We start from the raw sequence: 21383 nt of genomic DNA, 5'->3' as shown, positions 1-21383 counted from the left end.
ATTCATTTCTTCCGATAAAAGGATGACGTCGAACCTCGCAAACGAGTATGTTGGTGTTTGTAGCCAACTGTTTTACTCTATTAATTCCTTAGCCATGAACTGCTATTGCAATAATAACAATAGTTCAATCTATCGTAGTAAAGCCGCGTTATTATTGTTGTATACAAATTTACGACGGCAGTAATGACAAAAATCCTACCTAGTCTGTTTTGTTATGTCCTCCGTATTCGACGCTTACCGTTATGGCGACATCAAACGTTGACTACTGAATCCATTGCGTTTTCTCCTAGAGTCGTTTTGTCGTCTGCTATTTCACCGCCATTGCCCCGGGTCTACCGTTCCCTTCTTATGAGCTGGGCTGCTTGCTTACCGCAACCCAACCGCTTTTCCACTAGCCGTCGCTTTCTCGACCAACGTCGTCCTAAACCTTTTTTACCCGCGCCCCGCCAATATTGTCCCGTATTCAACCGAACTATAAATACTATATCAGGTTGCAATTCACGTTCTTCCAGCTAGAACCTAGAAAATATTTAGTGGCTGTAAGAGTTACACATCTCGTAGGATGACGATGGCAACGCAACTAGGTGCATGAGGCCTTTACCGCTATATAAATGTATATATAATGCTGGCAGACAAAGAAGACGGGGTTATATATATACATATATATGCACTTTTATGTCGTATAACATGTTTGGCGAGTCCTTCGGGCGGGGCCTAAGCGTTTCGGTATTTGCCGCCATTTCGTCTTCGTCGTTTTAACATCGGAAGCTAGGAATGGTCAGAGTCATCTCCCCTGGGTATTCTTCGCATTCGACCACCGTACGACGGGGCTGATCAGGACCAGTTGTAGATCGATTCGTGTGATCGTCTCTTTGTGTCTCTTCAATATGTCGAATTGCTATCGCTGTTGCTGGGCTGCCGGTCCTGCTGCTTGAGCTATCCTTAGCGTCTTGCGTACGTCGTCCCAACTAACGAAAGCAGCAGTATAGTAAACGGACTTACCGGCTAAGGAGAGCACGCTTGGTCGACTAGGCTAGTAGTTATTATATAGGCGAGTTGTCCAGCTTCGTTCACTGTTAAACGTACTGTTCTCAGCTGGGCGCGTTTACTGCCGAGGGCTGCCATCAAAGCGGCACCGCTACAACCCGTTCCCTTAACAAAACGCAGGAAAAACCTATAGACTCCCTGGATGAACACAGGTCGATAGACACGCCAAAGAGACCCATTATAACACGAGTGTTAGCACAGCTAGTCATTGCATTCGTAGACAGTCGTATAATATTATAGCGCACTAAAAGGATCAGGAGCAGAAAAAACGGAAAGGGGTGGACAGTGGTGCACCAATGCGTTGTCCGACGGCCAAACGCTGATGCTATTTGATTGCGATTACTACACTTCTGCTATCGGTCCCATGCCTATTGCCAATGCAACTAATACTAATACTGCTCCTGCCCACTTACACTACAAGAATTTAGTGACCTGTCGCGCAAGGTTTGTACCCAGTGCGGCTTTGCTGCCCAGGTTTTAATAGTGGTGACTTCGAGGGCGCTAGTTTCAACGCTGATTTTCATTGGTATGCATGGAAATGATCATTGTTGGCGTCAGTGTAGCCTAATCAGCCCGTTTTGTTAAAACGGCCACAGAACGCAGCTGGTAGCCATGCAACGCTCCAGCTACTACTTGACAACACAAAAAGCAGTTAAGCGCAATTGATATTGAAGTGAACGAACTGGCAGTACTATAGCGGATGGTGATGCTGTTAGAGAGAACGTTATATCCTTTAACGATAGCTAGCCTGGGCAACTTAGCAAGAAGGAGTGATCCAGATCGAGTCACTGGGTGAACGTTACTGTTGACGTGACGCAATTTCGTTGCTAAGAACTAAACATACAGGCGGTACGAACATAGGTCAAAAGTTTTGAAAGCTAGAGCCCGGATATGGTGAAACCGACGGGAAGGTTTAAACCTGAGCAGCGTTACCATGGCGACAAAAGTTTGCGTGGCAGCTAAGAGTTCCGAAGTGCATAAATGCTAAGTCTGTACAATATTAGGATTTATAAAAATAGGTGTACTGGGTTGTCCAATGTGTAATATCTCTATTACGTGCCTTTTCTCGACCTTGCACATTGTATTGAGGTATAATATATTGGGTGCTAAAGATTGTCTTAGAGTCAATAGCAAAGTAGCTGGGTCTAAAGAATGGTCTGCAATTTTAAAGCGAATTGAGTTAGGAACGGTTATGCGGTATCAACGACGCCAAGTACGCCTGCAACAGTTATTCCTTTAAAGAGAAGTGATTCTAGTGAAGCCTTCCGTTGTTTATCCATGTATGTTGCATATAGAGTGTGTCGCAGTGGTTAGCCTGGTTACAGTTTTCTACCTTCGAATGTAAGTTTTTGTTTTTTTTTTTTGTAAATCGCCTTAACTGTACAAGAATGAATTTTCAAAGCGAACTTTTTGTACTTTATGATTATATGATGGTGGTGTTAGCTGGTTATGCTCTATGGGGAGCACTTCGAAAAATCTTTGTTAATTATCATTGCGGAGATGTTTATATTATTTACCAATTTGTGCCATAAGCTAGTATAAATTATGTTGGCTTACAGATTATTAGAATGCCGTTTTTTACAGGTATCAAAAGAAACGTCTCTTGTTCTGATCAAATTCAGTATGTTAAAACAGTATAAATCTTTAGAGATAATTTGTGTATCGTTGGCGCAGACTACGCAAATGCGTTATTCATTGTCAAAAACAACGACCTCGGATCGGTCGAGTGACATTTCAGAAGGGATACTGTTTGGTTTAACGTCAAACAAGCTTGAAAATGATCAATCCTTGGTTGTCTTGGTTTTTAAGATAGAAAATATAAATCCGTTCCAAAAAGCGGACCTCCACTCCTTGGAAAAGGCTGATGTCTTTTTTAATTAAATAGAAACCATATTAAAATGATTATTATATGACTATATTGAATATCTGTACATTATACTGACGTTCCCATGCGGATATTTTTTTTCCTCGATTACTGAATAGTCTTTGCAATCTTTGGAAAAGCAGATCGCATTATTACGTCGAAATGGTGAACTTCATTGAGATTTTTCTCTAGCTTATGGACGTTACTTACACCGTTTTCAGCTAAAGTAACGAATTTTTAATATCCACACTTTTAAATTAGGGTAATAGCGTGTTCCACGGTGCGCATGCTCTTCTGGAACCGGCAGCACATTTCGTACCATTCGCTTCGTGGTACCCATTAACGAAATAACGCTCAAATGGTGATTACTTTCGCCTGTGACGGTGGCGAGAAGTATCGTTTGTAGCCGCAAAGCAATCAGCTCAAGGACTGATCGGTAACTGTTGTGTGTTCAGAAGGATGAACCTTTGAGGTAACAACAACAACAGCAATTGCTCCTTCAATGCATCCGACCCCATGGGGTAGATGATGCCCATTGAACGGAAGCATGGCCTACATGGAATCGGGGATGACCAAGGGTTTCGGAGGGACGCGGCAAACCTCAGGTAGAGCACCCGAATCCTGCTTTTTTTTTGCGATAGAGGCGAACTATACGTAAGCAAAGGAAAGACAACACTCACGGTCTGACAGGCCCAGTGGTCCTTTTGTAATACCGACCACCTACTCGACAACTCTTCGCACACATAGAAAACTTGGTCGCGCCAATAGAGGGCAGCAGAGGAAGGTAATCGCTCGTCGAAAACGGCAAGCTTGTGCTGAGTTGTTGGGAGCCAACGTTGCTGCTGCTATCGGGTGGGACCACTGGTGACCGAGGGATACATCATCAAAAGTTCGCTGTCTTTTGTTCATCTCCTTTGTTCTCACTTAAGTCCTCGTCTGATGTTCACACTGTAATTCCTCTATAACTCCGCTAGTGATTCAGCTGGAGCCAACGAATCAGTCGAGTCAATGTGCGGGCCGCCTATGTACAAGCACCCGCATTAAGCGGCAGAACGGGATCACGATCGGCCAGTTCCCCGTCTCATGTCCTTCTTTTGCCCTTTAGCTGTATATCGTTCCCTCTATCGTTAGGAATTGGGATGGTTTTGGTTTGGATCTTTGAGATGTTCTGCTGGACTTTGCTCGATCCGGCTCAGCTCAATAAGAGCCTTTCGCCCTATTTCTTTTATATCGGAGCTACTAGCTGCTATTATTGCTGCCGTCGCTACCGACGATGATACAGAGTTCATCTTGTGAGTGGTCACTTTTGCGAGGCCATCACGCCACGGACGCGCTCCACCAAGTGGAGCAAGCGAAGCCGGCTGGCCTTTTGGCTACCTTGCCCCTTAACAGTTTCAGGTCTGCCGTCTGCGCGAACCAGCACTGCCGTCTGTCCCCGGGAGCTCCACAGCATTGCACGAGGGTAGCGGCTAGATAAAAGTTGTTGCTGTTGTTTCTGCTCCTAGACAGAGTCCGTGGTCAGGAGCATTGCTGACTCGGTGGCTGCTGCCGATATAGCCTGCTGGTCCGGATAAAACCTGTCGGTCAACGCAAAAGTCAACACAGTGAAATACGTTGAACAGTATTGCAGGCTGGCGAAAATGTGAAAAAAGACCCGGGAGAACTCCATATCTTCGATGAGAGAAGTGCGTAGCTAGGACGTGGCCTTAGGCTCATGCGGTACAAGCAGCCACCCTACTCGACTCTTAGGCTCCTAAACTCGGTTACTGGTCAGAGCCAGCCGTAGGGCGTTACCATTTCACCCTCACCATGACCAGATCTGCTGGTCGTTATCATCGTTGATCGAGGGTAGCAGAAAGAACCCCGCGACAGTCAGCGTCGTCGGGTCGACAAAGGTCAGTGCGGTAAAGCAAGGTTTACTTTATGACTTATCTGGCTTTTCCTTTGTTCACTTCTTATTTGCTCTTCTCTTTTATATCTTGGGGAGATGTATTCCAACTTGTTAAGCGTTTGCTATTTTTTTCGTTTTCGCTCTGGCGTAACTCATCCCGGAGTAATATAGGCCATCAGTGAGATGTACCCATGCAGCGACAGTGGCAATCGTTCGAGCAGAAATAGCAGTAGCTGATAATAGTTCTGTATTGGTCAAGTATTATTTCGTTTGCGCGTCAATGTCAGATACACCCTAATCCTTTTGCTGGTCTCGCACTATGAAGTTTCTGGGCACTACTCGAAGATAATGTTCCACAATCGCTTATTGCCAATCATTTAATCATTCTCATATATTAACTGGCATTCTCTACTGCCCCATCGGCAATGTCCAAACGCCAAATGATGCCTTTGGACATAACTGTCGTATCGCCTACCAGAAATGATGGTTTAATCTACGATGAGAGTTCTTGAACACAACGAAACTGAAATTAAGCGTTTCAGCTTAATTTAAATACGTGTCGCTTGATATAATTATCTCTATATTAAGGCGACTCAACACAAGTAAAATGTAAGAATGACTGACTTCAGCAACAACAAAATTAACTAACGTTTTTTTTCTTTGCTTTTTATATTGCAGACATTCGGAGTGTCATAAGATCGCCACTCTCTTCATATCGCTTCTCTTCTGTTGCTTCTACAATAATCAAAACAAATTTAGAATACGGTTACTGGGGTCTATCCACTCCTCGGCCTCCTTTACTCCTTCACTTTAGCTCATTTCCCCGTGTGGCACTACACTAAAGGCAAAACGCCTGTTCGTTCTCGCGGAAGAAGCGAATGTTTTGTGCTGCTTTATTCCCATTTTCGCTGACTCGAGCCTAAGCGAACGGAGTCTTAGACATTTTGAACAACAGTAATAAAACAATGAACTAGTTTTAAGGGGAGAGAGACAGTAGAAAACACGCAGGGCTCTACCGTATGGTTCCTCTGTCTACATTTCTCGACGACAGTGATGCGATGACGACAGCGTTGTCCACGGTGATATTGGCGGCGACTGCTTTGGAAAATGGAGGGGGTGGTCAAGGAACAATCTGTACGGAACCGGCAACGGGTAACGACGAAAACAAGAGAATGCGACGCCTGACATTGGTGTTGACTGCTGCAACCACCGCGGATGGACGGACTTTATCATTGGAGTCTCATCGGGTCTACGACAACGACTCGCAAAGAAGAAAGGGGAACTGCAGTATAACGTCATCTCCGTCAACCAGAGAAAAAGAACAACAGGACAGTAGCCTTCACCGGGGTGACTGCCAGACTTGACCCGGTCTGGCTGTGAAACGCCAGTCCCGGTTTTCCATTCGCTGTCTCTCATGCAGCCGTCACTGCTTGCCGTTTGCCGCCACCGTTGTGAACGATGACAACGATGCTGCTGCCACCGCCTCCGCTGTCGTTGCTGCCGCCGCCGCAGGATTTGAAATTACGCTGCTTTTGTTTCACCACCTTGCCAACCGGAAATGAACTTGTTGCTTTCCTGGCGCTTCCTTTTTTTCGTTTCTACTAAAACGACTGTTCCCATTCCTACTATCACCGACACGACTGCTACCGCTGCTTTTTCTCTCTCTATCACACCCGCTAGCACTCTTAACCGGGCAGGCAGGCCGCTGGCTTCCTTTCGTTAACCTTCCCGTTTGCTCACTCGTCTAGCATGCTAGCCAGTTTCGACGAACCCCTTGCCTTCTACACTCGTACGCCTTTTCTTTTCTGCATCCCCGACCCATTGCCGGACGTCAGTTCTAAGACCCATTTTGCTATCGTCATCGTCCCGGCCGTGACGGCCTGTTCACACTCTCTGATTACCGTTCGTCACTACTCCTCGCTGACGCAAAGTCGCGCAAGCAAGAGGACTGACCGAAACCGGAAATTTCATAACTTTTTGGTTACTTTTTCTGCGGCCGTCCAACCTTCAGTCAGACAACGTCTAGCGGCAATCCAGAGACGACTACCGGCACGATCTCCACAGCCGTCCGTTCCTTGTCGTAGTCGTCATCTCGTCTCTGTCCTCTCTGCTTTATCTCATTCTGTATGTTGCCATCTTCTTCTTTTTCGCTCTGTGTCCTAGACGTTGTCATTTTCGGCGGCGCTAACAACTCCTTCCACCGCGGGCACCGTTGCTGGCATTGAAGACCTTGTCCAACAGCGGCTTCCGTAGTTCCTTTTTTCTTCTAGTTTCTCATAAGTCTCCCATCTTCCTTCAACCCTATGTCCAGCATCTGGTCCATTCGAGATATGGCTTTTAGAGGACTTTTCATCGCACATTCATCCTATTCACTTTCCTACCCCTCAATGGTCGTTTGGGTCCTGCCATGAACGTCTGGCTCAACTCGCCTTTCGGCTCCGCCTTCTCGCTGTGGTCTGTGGCTAATGTCCGTCTGAAGCCCCACCTTCGTCCTTGCTGCGATACCCATTCTCCCTATGCTATAGCTCATCCTCTGTTGTTGATGTCACCATAATTCCGATTTCTCCATGAAAATAAGTTCTCATGTTGATCTATCTTCTGTTAAGTTTTTTCGAACGTATATGTGCGTATTTATCTATGAGTCAGCTGAAGAGAGACAAAGTGGGAGAGGGGGGGAGGAGAGAAAAAGAGAACAAAGAAAGTGAGCAAGGCGAAGAATCGCGTAAGTTATGGCGTGATACATATTAAGCCAATATTATCTTCGTGCTACTGCGTTGTATAGAAATAAAGGGCATGCAAGCATCAGTAGTAAAGCGCGATTTACTTCATAATCATCACTATCATCGTCAATACGTAAATCCTATGGGAGACACTCCTTCCAAGACTGTCCCTCAAACATTTTTTCACAGGTCTCTAAGTTCCATACGGTTATCGGTTTCCTCTTTGGATTGTTGTCTACAGCATTGCGTCAGGACAGTTTGTCGCCTAACTGTCAAACTGACAAGTAAGCCTTCTCCCCGGTCATTCTTTTTCAGATCTTTTTCATTTTGTCTATAGGGCCGTCCGGTCCATAAGTTCTCGCAGGTTCTAGTTAGATGGCAGATAACTATGCTTAGCTCTAACGCTCAGAACCTGGTTGGCCTTGTGACGTGCTTCCCTCTTTACCCATACCCTCTTGAAAACTTTGAGTCACACGTCCACTCAGCACGAAGCATAGAAAAGCCCAGATAAGATGGCGGTGCTACCAGAGCCATTAGTACCGCCGTTGCAGCTACTGCTATGAACCTAACCCCCGAGTAGACCCCAAGGGTATTTCCGAAACGTTGGCAATAAGCTCGCCACCTCAATCAACAGCACCCTTCACTTTCTATGCTGGACGTGAGAGCCATTGCTGCTGCCTTTTCCACAACCGTTTGCCTCCATATTCGCCCTTCACCGTGCCACCTTACTAGGACTAACGCTATCATATCGAAGTGCTAGCCACCTTTACACCTTGCACAGGCAGACGCAAACACACATATCATCATACCCGCTCTCGACCAGATCGTACCTACGTAGCCACACAGCACGCCTTTAGGTTCTCTGTTGCAAATCACCTTATCGTCCCCTTTTACCACTAACGTGCATGTGTGTAACCCTGTGATACGTTGGATAATTCGTCATGCGGATATACACACTGGGTTCCCGGCTGTAACCAACTTCCGAGAAGCTCACCTGCTTATTACTTCACAACTTGCCGTTTCTCCTGGCCACAGATTTCACTGTACAGCTGCACATCGCCACTTCAGTGGCATAGATTCGGATGCTCGCGAGCATGATGACTGGCACGATGCTATAGGTCCTGCGCCCATTTCCCTCTATCTATTAGTCCTGTCTCCTGCTCTTATTCGTCTACTTATCCAGAGTCATTCCCTATTGATAGTTGCAGCCTACCTGTAAGCTAGGCTGGACATTGGATTCATGTGAAAATGTTGCAACTCTAACGACCAGAAGCTCTAGCAAAGCGTTATCTCTCTTCGCTTTCTCGATATACCATATATTGATTCGGTGCGACGGTCGTCATTACGATTCGATGATCTCGGATGACTTTCCCTGCCTAGCCCCGCAAGGACTGCTCGAACTATGCACTAGCTGGATCAGCACACAACAGATCTATCCTTCTTCACCGGCGAAACCGGTGTACATATACAAATTGCTAGCTACACACGCAGGGCGTCACTGGAGAATTCTCGATGTTATAAGACGATGACTTCAGAAGCGGCTGTACAGGCCTTTTAGTGGACGCGGCTTTAAAGGTAACACTATATAATGGTCCTGTTTTTGAATTGCTATTTTTTTATCGAATATCTAAGTGCGAATGCCGTATGTATGTGTCATATAATATAGCGTTAAAAATAAGATAAGTGCAAACTGGAAGAAGTACCAGAGATAAAGGCTGAACTGAAAACGGTTATGCGGGTGGGTTTAAGGGGAAAGATATTAACTACTTCTGGGTATCAAAAAATACGGCTACAATAGCAGCTAAATGATAAGTACGATAGGCACAAGTAACCCAATGTTATAGCAACAATTGTTATTAAAATCAAGTTATAATTTCTAAATATATCGCGATTTTTACAATTAATATTACATCGGTCTGCCATCCCACTAATCGCCTTAAACGTTATAAATTTATTAACAACCTGTATCTCTTGGTACAGGACTCTTAGTGGAATCCAGATCAGTCAATAATTTCATAGGGCACGTGGCTATTGTTTCCAGCCGCGATTGCACTGCCGATCAGACATCTCCCGAACATCGCATTTAGTAAGCGCACCGTGTGACGTACCTTAACGTCGGCGCAGTACCAATGAAATGAATCAACAATGGGGTTTGATGACAGCGACAGACGACATCGACCTCAAAAGTAAACCTCCTTCACAACGCATTATGTAGCTGGTATATAGTGGAGTTCGTAAACACAGTGCGGATGCTCAGTAAATATCAATCACAACCTGCGCGTATTTTTTGCGAACGACCCCAAATAGAGACGGCCTCTTACGGACAATGAACACGAAACGCCACAGGACGATCTATTGAGCAAGAAAACTCACGCTTCAGAAGGCATCAATCTGGGCCATATTCGTACAGGGACCCACAAATACAACAAGGACACACAAAAGCAACATGAATGTTTCGAGTTATACATCCAGTTCTAAGCATTGCTTCAGGTCTTTTTAGCATGGAACAAAATGTATCTTCGAGTGTCAGCCATCTACCGTAGTGTCAAGCTTGGTAAGTAAGCGTGTCGCTATTGCGCCGTTACGGAGATGCATAAACCACATACCGCGGACTCTATCGATAAAGTATTACAGCAGAACAGCAGATACGCCGAATATATGCTAATTGATTTGCTGAGAGCATCGACTGTTCGGTTCACTCGGTCTTTTCTAAGGAACTTGTTAATAAGCTTATCCGTGTGATTACACATAGAGATGGCCTTGTATGCGGCCACATTCAAACATAGTCTTACTATGTTAACTTTGGAAATCGTTTCTTGGCTGAACGTTTACCGCCACTGCTTAAATAGTGTCTCTAAGGCCAATCCGGAAAAAAACATCATTATAAAACTCCTCAACTTAGACACCACACCTTTTAACTTATTTTAGCGCTGCTTGTACGGCCTTGGCTGTACCATACGACAGAACGGTGCTGCGAACTAGAAATTTCTCTTTTGTGAACAAAGCGGCGTTCATATATTTTCATTGGATAGCGGCAGCTGCTCCACGACTTGAAACCATATGGCCTATGGTTAGTGATATACCTATCCAGGCATCCTCCAGTAGCTGGTTAGTAGAGAGGATAGGACGTGTTATGGGAACCGGATAAGGCAAAGACCAGACTTCCAAAGAAGTTAGGCGACTGCTCAGTGCGCTGGATGCAAGCACATTTTTAGGCAAGCCAATCGCCAATTGCCCAAAACATTCTATCGAATAAAGTTGTAAAAAACATATTAACGGCCCTTGGACGATTGTGCTATCTATGTATGGTTATCAATACAATACACACGTATGTACTGCCAAATGTATTTGTTAGGGATTTCTCATCAGAGTGTGTGAGGTTCGCTAATAGACGAGACATTCAACAGAGTCTCACTTTACTGGCGAATCATAGCTACGTATAGAGTTTACTGTAATTCTTATTAGATCTCTCTGGATTGAATCATTACTATATAGAGAACTGCAATTTCACATATACCTACAATTGTAAAAGAGGTCGTAGCTGTAAGTGGTTGAATTTAGCTGCCTAAGGAGCAGCTGCAAACAATGTGAGAACGGTAGATTTTGGATATGTCGCCACCCTATCCACATAGTTCAAAACACCATTGTGCAGAAACGCTTACGCGATACTCAATTCAGATTTCAGAAACGGGTAAATCGAGTACGAAAATCGGAGAAGCTCAAACGTGACTATCCCCTTTCGGAGAAATGCAGTCATGGGATAACCTTCTGATCATCGATTGATAGTCTCCGCCTGCATCTCTGGACCTCATAAGAAGGTTTTTCTTTTACCTTTTACCAACAAAAACTTTCGTTATTGAACAGGTGCCTCCGAAGACATACTTCGAGTTTATCTAAGAGAGGTGCGATTCTGGTAGCTAACTCTAATTTATAGTGTTCTTCCAGACATAACCACTGCCATTTATCAAGGGCTTATCTAGTCAGAGTTATCTTACTTGTCATTTTATCTTAAATATGGCTGTTAATAGCGAACATCAAGCGTACGGATAGGGAAAAGCAGAATCATTTTCGCACATTACTTTCCAAGTTCCTCAAATTCTGGTCCTCCTTTTGGTAAGCTGAGTGTACCGGATAAACACCTTTACACGGCTAAATACTGCCTTAACAATAAAATAGCCGTGATATTTTAGGATTGTAGTATATATATATATATATATATATATATATATATATATATATATATATATATATATATATACACATACTGCTGTTAATTTTTTTTCATTATTTGACTTTATAAGGATCCATAAAAATGATCTTGCCCTGGGGGAGAGTTGTACGTGCAAATAAAAAAACTAGGGAAAACTATGGGTACAGAAACTGGAAAAGCATTATGCGGCCAAGTAATCAAATGCTTATCCTTTGCCAGCGTCGAGTTTATGACCTCATGAGCTTTTTCTTCTAAGCCCGTTTGAGGGGATACACTAGACGAGCTCCAGGGGTACAGCGTTACATGCCGGGTTATTTGGGCGAAATGAGTTACAGAATGAGACCTTCGTGGTGGCAGGAGCAACAGCACCGAAGCCACTAGCAGTTGATAGCTATTTGCGGTCGTTGAGGGGCATCTCCGTTGCTGATCACGGATGGACTATCATCGGCATCGTTTTCATAATGTGCCACAATCTCCGTACTTGATCGTATTCGCACCCCATCGAAGCCAAGCAGCGGTACCACACTGCTCTCAGATTCTAACTACGCGGCCGAGAGGGTCTTTAACTCTTGACAGCTATTGGTTTGTGCGGCCTTAATGTTCTCGCGGGGCATGAAACGATGACTTGGTGAAACAACGGGAAGCGACGGCTTGATGATTATGCTGCGGATACGGGAAGCACCCGTTTGCGCCACTGTTGCCGCATATTTTTGTCATATCGTTTACCATTTCCCCCATCTTAAATTGCGCGGAGAAGGCAGAGACGCTAGTAATAACATAGGCGAGCAACAAATAGTCTAGATCACCGTGAACACGGATTTTGAGCCGAGGTGAGCTCATTATCCACAAACGATGTCGGTGCCGATGTAATGACTAGTTTTCGATTCGGAGATTAAAAAAATTGACTTTAATGCAAGTTAAATGAATGTGTGTACCCTTTTGAATATCGTTTATTTCTACCAGTGTCGATGAGTCTTTTAAATCACACCCAGGCGCCGGCACGGTCCCGATGAATCGATCTAACATTGCAAAATAGGCTTAGTCGTCTCATACTGAAGGGACAGAAAGTAATTTAGAGGTCTTCATCGCTGTGTTAGCAACATTAGAGGCTAACTATACCTTTCACAGAGTCACCGAAGTACTTCAGATTAGCTTAGCGTTTTTGTGTACGTTCCTTCCTACATAATATGCATGTATTAACTTCTCGTGTCGTTATTTTAGCCTACTAACAAGCCTAAAAATTGAGCAGAACATATCGCTGAAAAGTCACTTTTTGTTTCAATGGGACTCGACCTATAATTGACGTAAGGGCTTAGGAGAGACGTGTGCCTAATGAAGAGATGCTTCACAAATAATCATAAACGTTTTCTTTTACAGAGCACCCAAAAAGGACCCGAACATTTCGAGTGGAATTTATGCTTCATGATATTTAGACCGATAGAAATTGTTCGAAGGCCTACCTACTGTAACATCTTCTCTTGTTTTATATCTCCAAAGTTCCAATACATTGATTACAATCTCTACAAGGGTAAAAATGCTTTCTCAAATATCTCTGCGGCACCGTGCGGTCAAGAATGACTGTACAATCCAATCGTTTCGACATTGTTGCTGTTACTATAGATCGCGGCGTCGTTGCGGTTCAATTACCTTTTTTGTAAATGAAAATAATGATATTTGCAGAATGATCGCCAGTGTAGAGTGTGAGATACATGTCGCTGTTCGGACATTGCCGTCCGTCTTTCCACCAGCATAGAGATCTGTAAAATCTCGTAGACTGGTGCGGGTATGCCTTCTTGAGACCAACACGCCGGTCATAGCATCATTACGTTAATTAAAATCATTGCTAAGAAATTAAATAGTTCAAACGGTTTTTGTGTAATGTGTGTTGAGCCTGCGTTTCCGACAATCGAAAGGCAAAACGAAAAACGCTAGAATTAGGCATGCTGTAAATATCTCAAATGCCTCGGAGATGACACCGTCAAAGTGATCAATAATGGAGGTGACGTTAGCAGAAATATGATGTGTTTGTCATCAGGCGTATACATTTATTTTCTACGACGGCTTCTATGATCGACCATTTCGCCACTGGTTTTATCTGGGCAAGCAAGCGAAACGCTGCTTGATAAAAAGCGCGGCAGCCGACTCCGTCAGCGAATAGCTGCCACGGTTTTTCGAACAAGATCCTAAAATGGCGCTTGCCAGGTCGTTGAATACGACACGAACCTTGTCATCTTGTGGACTGTGTGAAAGTAAGAGAAAAGACACATTTGGCGTTTGAACCCATTTTGCAGCACAAACTAGTGCCATAATATCGGCCTTAATTGAGAAAATACCTTACATCCGTTTAAGTAGTGCTCGCTTTCGGTGTAACATACCTACAGTAGTTAGAGGTTAGGTTTTTCTTGCTCGTCCCTGCATTATCATTTGAGTGGTCAGCGTTTTTGTTTTTAAGTGAACGCTGGGCATTGCGTAGCTATTAGAGAAATATCAAGTTTTTTTAGTAAATTATGTCTATTATTTATAGATTGATTTTACCATGACTCACTTGTGAATCGGTAGAACGGGGGCCCGTGGTTCAATTTTGCGACTAGGGTTTAGCTAATCAGATGATCAAGCGCCGACTTAGAAATGATTTTGCTATGCATTTGCTAGATGAGCTCTACTCTGGTGCAGGCAAATTTTTCCTTCTATTGTGTTAGCCTAGAAGAGATGATAACATTATGCACAGAAGAACCATATTTAGCTTCGAAAACTAAAAACAAATTATGCTTGGATGCACAGCTTTGCAAGATCTTTTGTATACTCATATATATATATATATATGTCGTATTTGGTTGTTTCGTTATTGCATCGAACCGTCAAAAAACACATTCATATCTAAGAAGCGCCATCAAATGATAGAAGATTCGCACAAGCACAAAACACTACAAAATATTACAGTGATATTGCATAATCATAACCAGGTTTTAGTCATTCTGTCGGCTTTGAAGTCCCAATTCGTTGAAGTCCTCTGGGTTCACTAAGAGACCCAGCATCCTTCATTCCACTAAAACAGTAGAGTCATTACAGAAGAAGACCGGATAGAGCTGTACAAAAAATGCATATTGCATAGTATCGAAATCGTTTTAAAGACGTCCGGCGCCGCGTTCGATCGCGATTGGTCGTCTTGACCACTTGTCCCAATTGATAAGACGGAGCGTACACAGCTCTACCAGATTTTTACAACAAATTAGAAAAAAAAAGCTTTCACGGCTTCTTGCTACAAGGAATAGGAATTCATTGTGCTAAACGCATAATCTTTTGGGCATGAAATTTGAACGAATTTTTACGATACAACGATGGAGAAAATCGAGAATGTGACGGTTAGGCAGTATCCCGTAAGAAAATGGCTAACCATTTGCCGGACTCGGATTTGCGTAGGTCCGGAACGGCAAGCGTAGGCCATTGTTGGGCGACGTGCCAATCGTGAAATACCGATTAATAATAGATTTTATATAATCTTAATTTTTTCCCTCCTGTTAAGGTCTGTTTTCTTTTATGTAATTTCTTTTTCTTTACAGAAACCCTGTTAGCGAAGCTAGTGCACTTAACGCAAGTAACTCCGCACGATGCTAACTGTTATATTTTTTTTAGGTATATACGATTTTCAGAAGCATTAGACGATATACCGATTTGAACATGCGCGCAATTAACGGCTTCCTTATCTTACTTTCCCAATGAAACGATGTTCCTGTTAGAAGCTCGACGACACCACTTCCCTGTGTGGCTTTCGGAAAAATACATATATATATATATATATATGTATATATATATATATATATAATTTTTAAAAACGTATTGACCGTTTGCCTAGCTATAGAGCTTCAAAATTACATATCTTAAGTAACAAATAAAAGTAAGAGAGAGAGAGAGAGAGAGAACTAAGCGTTGTTGAAAGTTGAAGAAAAAACTGTGCTCCTTATCGTCAGGACGCGTTACTGAAAAAATGGCCTAAGGATGGCTTTATCGTTTCTGTTCTGAAAATTTCAATGATAAATGCTTCTCGTAGTGATCGGCAAATTGGAGAAAGTTCGCAAAACGATCGCGAAGATTCAATAAGATCATACGTGAATATCTCCAAGGAGCTAAACATCCGCTGCTAGTTTGCGTTGAGTTGTTTGAAAAAAGCTGGATACACAAGAAAAGAGGGCTATTGTTTGCCTGTCATACACGCGGGTTTGACGTTCGTGACGCGGCTGATCACCGGTGATGCAGCGACTTACTCGGATTTTTACAGTCAAAAATGTATATAATAAGAACAACCGATTGGAGAAATTAAGTGGCACTAGTGAACAGAAAAAGTGCAGTTCCGCCCCATCACGACACTAGACCAGATACATCTTTAGAAAATACCTGACGAAATCGCCAAAATTTAAACGGGAAATTTTGATACATCTGCTGTATAATTTGCATCTTACATCATCATCAGATGATTATTTGTTTCGGCTTCTATAGAACCCGTTTGATCGTGTTTAGTGAGTTTGTATATAAATATGATTTGCTCTCTTCTAACAAACTCTTTCGCCCAGATTCCATCGTAATTCCAAACCATTATAATTACATTATTGTAGGACAGTACATGTGCAGTAATGGAATTATAATGGTATCAGAGAAATGGCAAAGATTTTCGGGTGAAATGACGCAATATTTGCTTCAACCTCGCATTACTTAAAAATAGCAAATATTTTCTAAACAACCTAAATATATATATATATAAGTCTTAATCAACGGAATTTGTTGGCGGGGTATGGTACACCGATACCTTAAATCAAGATAGGCCTTCTATTATGACACTAGATATTACCATTAAATATTAACTAGCAAGTCGAGGTGCTGGCGGGCATAAAGTATATGAAGGAATAGATATGATTGTTCGTCTCAGATGATGCCGTTGCTATGTGTGAGCAAATGGCAGGTTGAGTCATTGGTTAACTTTCTAATGCTATATTGGGATATCGTTGAGACTGGCGAAGATGTTTTACGTTGCGGAAAAACATATAATTAAATTTTAGGCAAAATAGTTTTATAGACGGGATTTTTTTATGCGCACAACGCTAAATTGGATTTAGTATTAGAATTTTACTGTTTTTCATTTTCAAGTTTCCTTATTACGTTCTGATCTTTGGCAGTTCTAAATAAAAATGTTTTTATTTTCCCTAGATAGAGACTAAGCATACACTCTTACATGCCTATTGTTAGAATGGGTTGTCTACTATAGATTGAACTCAGATTTGATATCACAATGACTTCTTAGCACTAGCTTTGAGCAGAATCCCGAACTGCACACCCATTCGCTGCTACATGTTTTAGGCATTCCAATGTACAATCCAACGGAACGTGTTCCGACACACGTTAGCCCCACGAATTCGCGCGTAATGAGAACGTAGCCTAAGTGGAACACAACACCGCGGCCAATGAAGGCTTCGATATATTTCTTTGTCGTCTGATCATCAAAATCTTCTAAAGGGCTTCATTATGTTCCTTGCATAGCATCTTACCCGGTAACCGATTCGCCTTTAGCTGAATACCCAATGGAGAACGTCCCGAAAAGAATCCGGTGAGGTCTAACACGGATTCGGGGGCCGAGACGAACAGCCTAAAACACGTGCTTCGTCTCTACCCTGTGATTCACTTCGTTCTTCTTCCTCAACCTTTCCTAGCATGCTCTATGTAAATTCAGGCATTTCACAATGGCCCTGATAGTAAACGTTTGTTTGGATAAACATTTTAATGCACACACCCCTCAATAACGTCACGCGCGTAGGCGACGCCGCTTCGGGTCGCGGCTTCTATCGTCCGCGTTACACCCGCAGCTGTCTGCTGTTAGTCGCCCTTTCAACAACGAGCCAACGCTTTGCTCGCAGTAGCCGAGCTCGTTTAGCTCGGCAAAAGAGCGATGCAGCAGCTTCAAAACAAACCTTAGTGCCAGATTAACATTGGCTGTCGCATTTTTGAAGCAGCAATGGTGCATTTTTGGTCGGCGAAATTATACCGCCGCAGATAGGCTACGCAGAGGCCGCCACGCATCAAGACGCCCTCGAGTTTCATCAGTTCGAATCTTAGAAGGAAATCACCAAGTGTTTGCCCAGTGGAACCACAAGAGAAGAGGAAAAAAGGACTACCGTTTTTTGTCCTGAACTCCTGCTGGGCTTACAACGTGTGAATTCGTCTCATTTTTCAGGTTAGCTCGTAGGCTTTATTTGCGCATTATAGCTCTAGAAACGGATTTGTCGATACGTATACGTATGTAGGTGAGAACGAAGAAGGACAATTTTATGCCTATGTTGTGAAGACCTGCTGTAAGGCTTTCGCAATCAAGTAACAGCAACGCAAAATTGGCGAACTACTCGTTATAATCAGCTTACGAGAAGTTATTAGTTATGGAGGTAGCGTTTCGCATATTCAGGTGTCTAGACAACCGATCCTGCTTTATTAGGCGGACCACTTTCTTTCAGAGAATTGTCGATACCCTATAGGGTGTTAAGATAATTACGCAATTATATGGGAGTCTGCAAACCTCTGATAGAAGCCTCGATCTTGTGAATACTTCTCTAGGCGATAACGTATATCTTGAAGCAAAAAAGAAGGACCGCTAATGCACAAGCATTTAGTATGAAGAGCTGCGTAACTCGGAATCGCTGGAATTGATAAGGACTGCGATGTTAGTTATATCCCGATACTTTACCAGCTCTGTCTTACAACATTTATCTACGATGATAATAATGTATATAGAATAAATATGAAGTTCGAATTCGTGGACTTTACGAATAGTTTTTTTAATTGTAATATCCATCTGCTTCCATGTGTTGTTTGCTTAAACCATTAAAGCTTTTGTTCAAACTCAAGGTGGTGCATGATGCCGGACTTGTCGATAACGATGAGGGAAAAAGATTGATCTGCCGTTGAAGAGTGACACACCAAATAAGTAAGTGATAGACTATTTTTCTATTCTCTATTTTCTAAAACGACCGCTTGTCGAAACCAAGGAGCATCATAGGTTAAAAATAGATGGAAAATTCCTGATATACCCAGGGGTAGAACCAGCCCTTCAACGTTACGAGTGAGGCCCGTTCGAGGTGCTGTAGCGGAGTCTGTACAACCTGCTGTCGCACAATGACGACAGTGGTGGTGATCGCGTTGTCCATCCGTCAGGATCGTTCGTGGATGACATCGCCACTCTTATGAACGGTCAAGGCCGCCTAGAAGCGGCTGGTGAGCAAATGGCATGTAGAGCACAATGAATTCGGGAGAAGGGTCGCCCTTTTTCTCCAGCTGGCTTTTTCTGACTCGTCACGATTGACGCCCGTGAATAAATATATTCACAGCAAGCTAGATAGATACAGCAAGAGAAATACAAGAACGCAGTAGTAATGATCAACGGAAAAATCGTCATCAGCATGGCCTTAGCACCAACAGCGACAGAACAAAGGAGGGCACGAAATAGAGAGTGACAAAACAGAAAATGGACAAGGCGGCGGCTGTCCGGTACAGCTAAGCCTAGGTGAACACTAACAAAAGCGAAGTCAAACCAACGCGAGCTGCTGACTCGCTTCGTCGCCAACCGATTGATCACAGCTGGACGAAAGACAAAGGATCGCTAAAAGATGGGCAATGATTCCTCAGGGACAGAAAGAATGCAAGCGTTAGGAGCGCGTCGGAGCGTCTATGGAAAGTAGGGCTGTATAAACGAAAAATACGCAGGCGAATAAGCCAAAACAGAAAAAGAAATGACGTTACTTAAGATTGAACAATACCACGAAAAATAGATCACAGGAGAGGTGTGCTGGTATGGGAATCTAACCAATGCAGATTGCACACATAGATGACTAAGCTCACCACTGTATACAAGATATAACTATAACTCTACTCGTCGGGAATCACCGGCGGATCCCGACTAAAGAGATAGGTATGGGGCAGGAACCGAGAGTTGTTGGAACAGCGCGACCAACGGACGACGTAGATGCGAATGCGGCAACGGAATTGTCATGATACGAGATGCGTAAAGACAGATCGCACAATAACGATTCGATTGGCAGAAGCTAGCCGGCAGTGAACGATGCGAAGGGCGATCTAACGAAAGGGATAAGGGATGAGTCACGGTGGCTGGAGGCCCGGAGCCCTTTGGTTTGGGGTAGAAAAGAAACTTGCAACTGTATCAGCTAGGGGCAATACGCGATAGATTGACAGGCGCATGCCGGTTCCATTTCGCTGACATGCAGACATACAGATCGTAGCCTAGCTCTGCCGACCACTGGGAAAGATCTTCCCTTTGATTCTCCCCTGCTCCTGCAACTCCTAGCACCAGTTCTCGTTTGCGGGATTTTCGCGTAGGCTACTTCACGCTAACACCAACGATGCTGACGCCCAGCCTGCTCTATCCACTCAGGCAGATGATACGCGGCCAAAATGACAGTTAGACATAGCCATATTGAATACTGCAGACAAACGAGAGTGAAAAAAAAAGAAAACGGAGAAGCCAGTGAAGGAGCAACCGTAAGCGAATGTCTACGACTGGCCGCCGAGGCACTGGCTAAACCGGCTAGGGGGATTGAAGGGTGACGCGGTAAGAGATTTCGAGCCGAGGGACACCCAGTGACTGTGGCAAAACGGCGAAGGAGCCAGAGAAGCTTGCACCGGAAGGCGTCTGGAGCGCAGGAAAGTCAGCCAGTGGCAAAGTCGCCGAAGGAGTCAAAGAGCAGCAGGCCATATAGGGACATGTGACAAATCACGGAAAAAAGAGCCAAAACAAGTGGTGATATAGGGAACTTATTGTTTGCAGCGTTCGTTTACCGCGACTCGCGAAGTATAAATATCTATGGGCGGAAAGGCTGGACAGTGGGTGTTCCAGCTGACTAGCACTGACGAACAAGCGACATGGAATAGGACAATGCAATGCTTCATCTGTACTGATAATCAGAAGCACCATACACTGATGAAGACCACTGCTATACAGATGTTAGATTGTGCAAGGCTGAACGCATCGAACCGTGGCGAAGGCGTCACTCGAGTATCAGTAAAAGTCGTTCATTATTAGAGATAGATAGAACGTGGCTTATTGGGTATGGCATGGTGTACGTGGGCGTTAGGGCAAATGGAGTAGTCAAAACCTTTTAACAACGTTTTTATGGTTTAGTAACGAAATCCGAAAGAACGGGTGTTAATTAGACGCTCCCAATTTAAATGTACTTTCTAGTGGTCCATAGCGTTATACATTATTTAGTTAGAGATGGGATCTTCGGAAAAGAATAAGGTCTAAGGCAACTTTGTTTTCTTGAAAAATGCCTTCATCAACACGTACCTTATTTGTCAATACAGACGTGGTGCTATCCCGAAGGAGTGTGCTTACTATCTTGTAGGCATCTTTTCGATTTTATTGCCACCTGCTTTGTTCCCATATTATTGGTCACCGTCCAATATGTAGTTTTCGAGCGATTGATATTCCTTGTAACATACTCAGTGTAAACCTATGCAATAACCTTAGATAGTACCAAGTAGTATAATCTACGCAAAAGAGTAAGAGTTGTGTTACATATTGCTATAGTGCAAAGCTCTCGAAATAACTCAGCTGTTTCAAGCTCTTTGTGAGTAATCTGTTAGCGAATGCGATTCATT

At 43.6% G+C, this 21383-nt stretch overlaps 1 long non-coding RNA gene across 3 annotated transcripts; it reads left to right on the top strand.

Moving 5' to 3' along the window:
• The first annotated feature begins 1064 nt into the window (after nt 1-1064).
• On the top strand, nt 1065-18514 carry LOC147756091 (uncharacterized). Of its 3 annotated transcripts, XR_015326491.1 has the most exons (5): nt 1065-2388; nt 5481-9097; nt 9564-10076; nt 11201-11340; nt 13110-18514. It is a non-coding gene; the product is annotated as an uncharacterized LOC147756091 (long non-coding RNA). The 3 variants fall into 3 exon arrangements; XR_015326490.1 differs by having other exon boundaries at nt 1066-2388; nt 11201-18514; XR_015326492.1 differs by lacking the exon at nt 9564-10076 and having other exon boundaries at nt 1068-2388; nt 11201-18514.
• The last annotated feature ends 2869 nt before the right edge of the window (nt 18515-21383 follow it).

The sequence above is a fragment of the Varroa destructor genome, unplaced genomic scaffold, assembly GCF_002443255.2.
Source record: "Varroa destructor unplaced genomic scaffold, Vdes_3.0 BEIS01000004.1, whole genome shotgun sequence".
NCBI classification, from domain to species: domain Eukaryota; kingdom Metazoa; phylum Arthropoda; class Arachnida; order Mesostigmata; family Varroidae; genus Varroa; species Varroa destructor.
The sequence above is the reverse complement of the archived record's forward strand: the minus strand, read 5'-3'. Positions and strand labels throughout refer to the sequence as shown.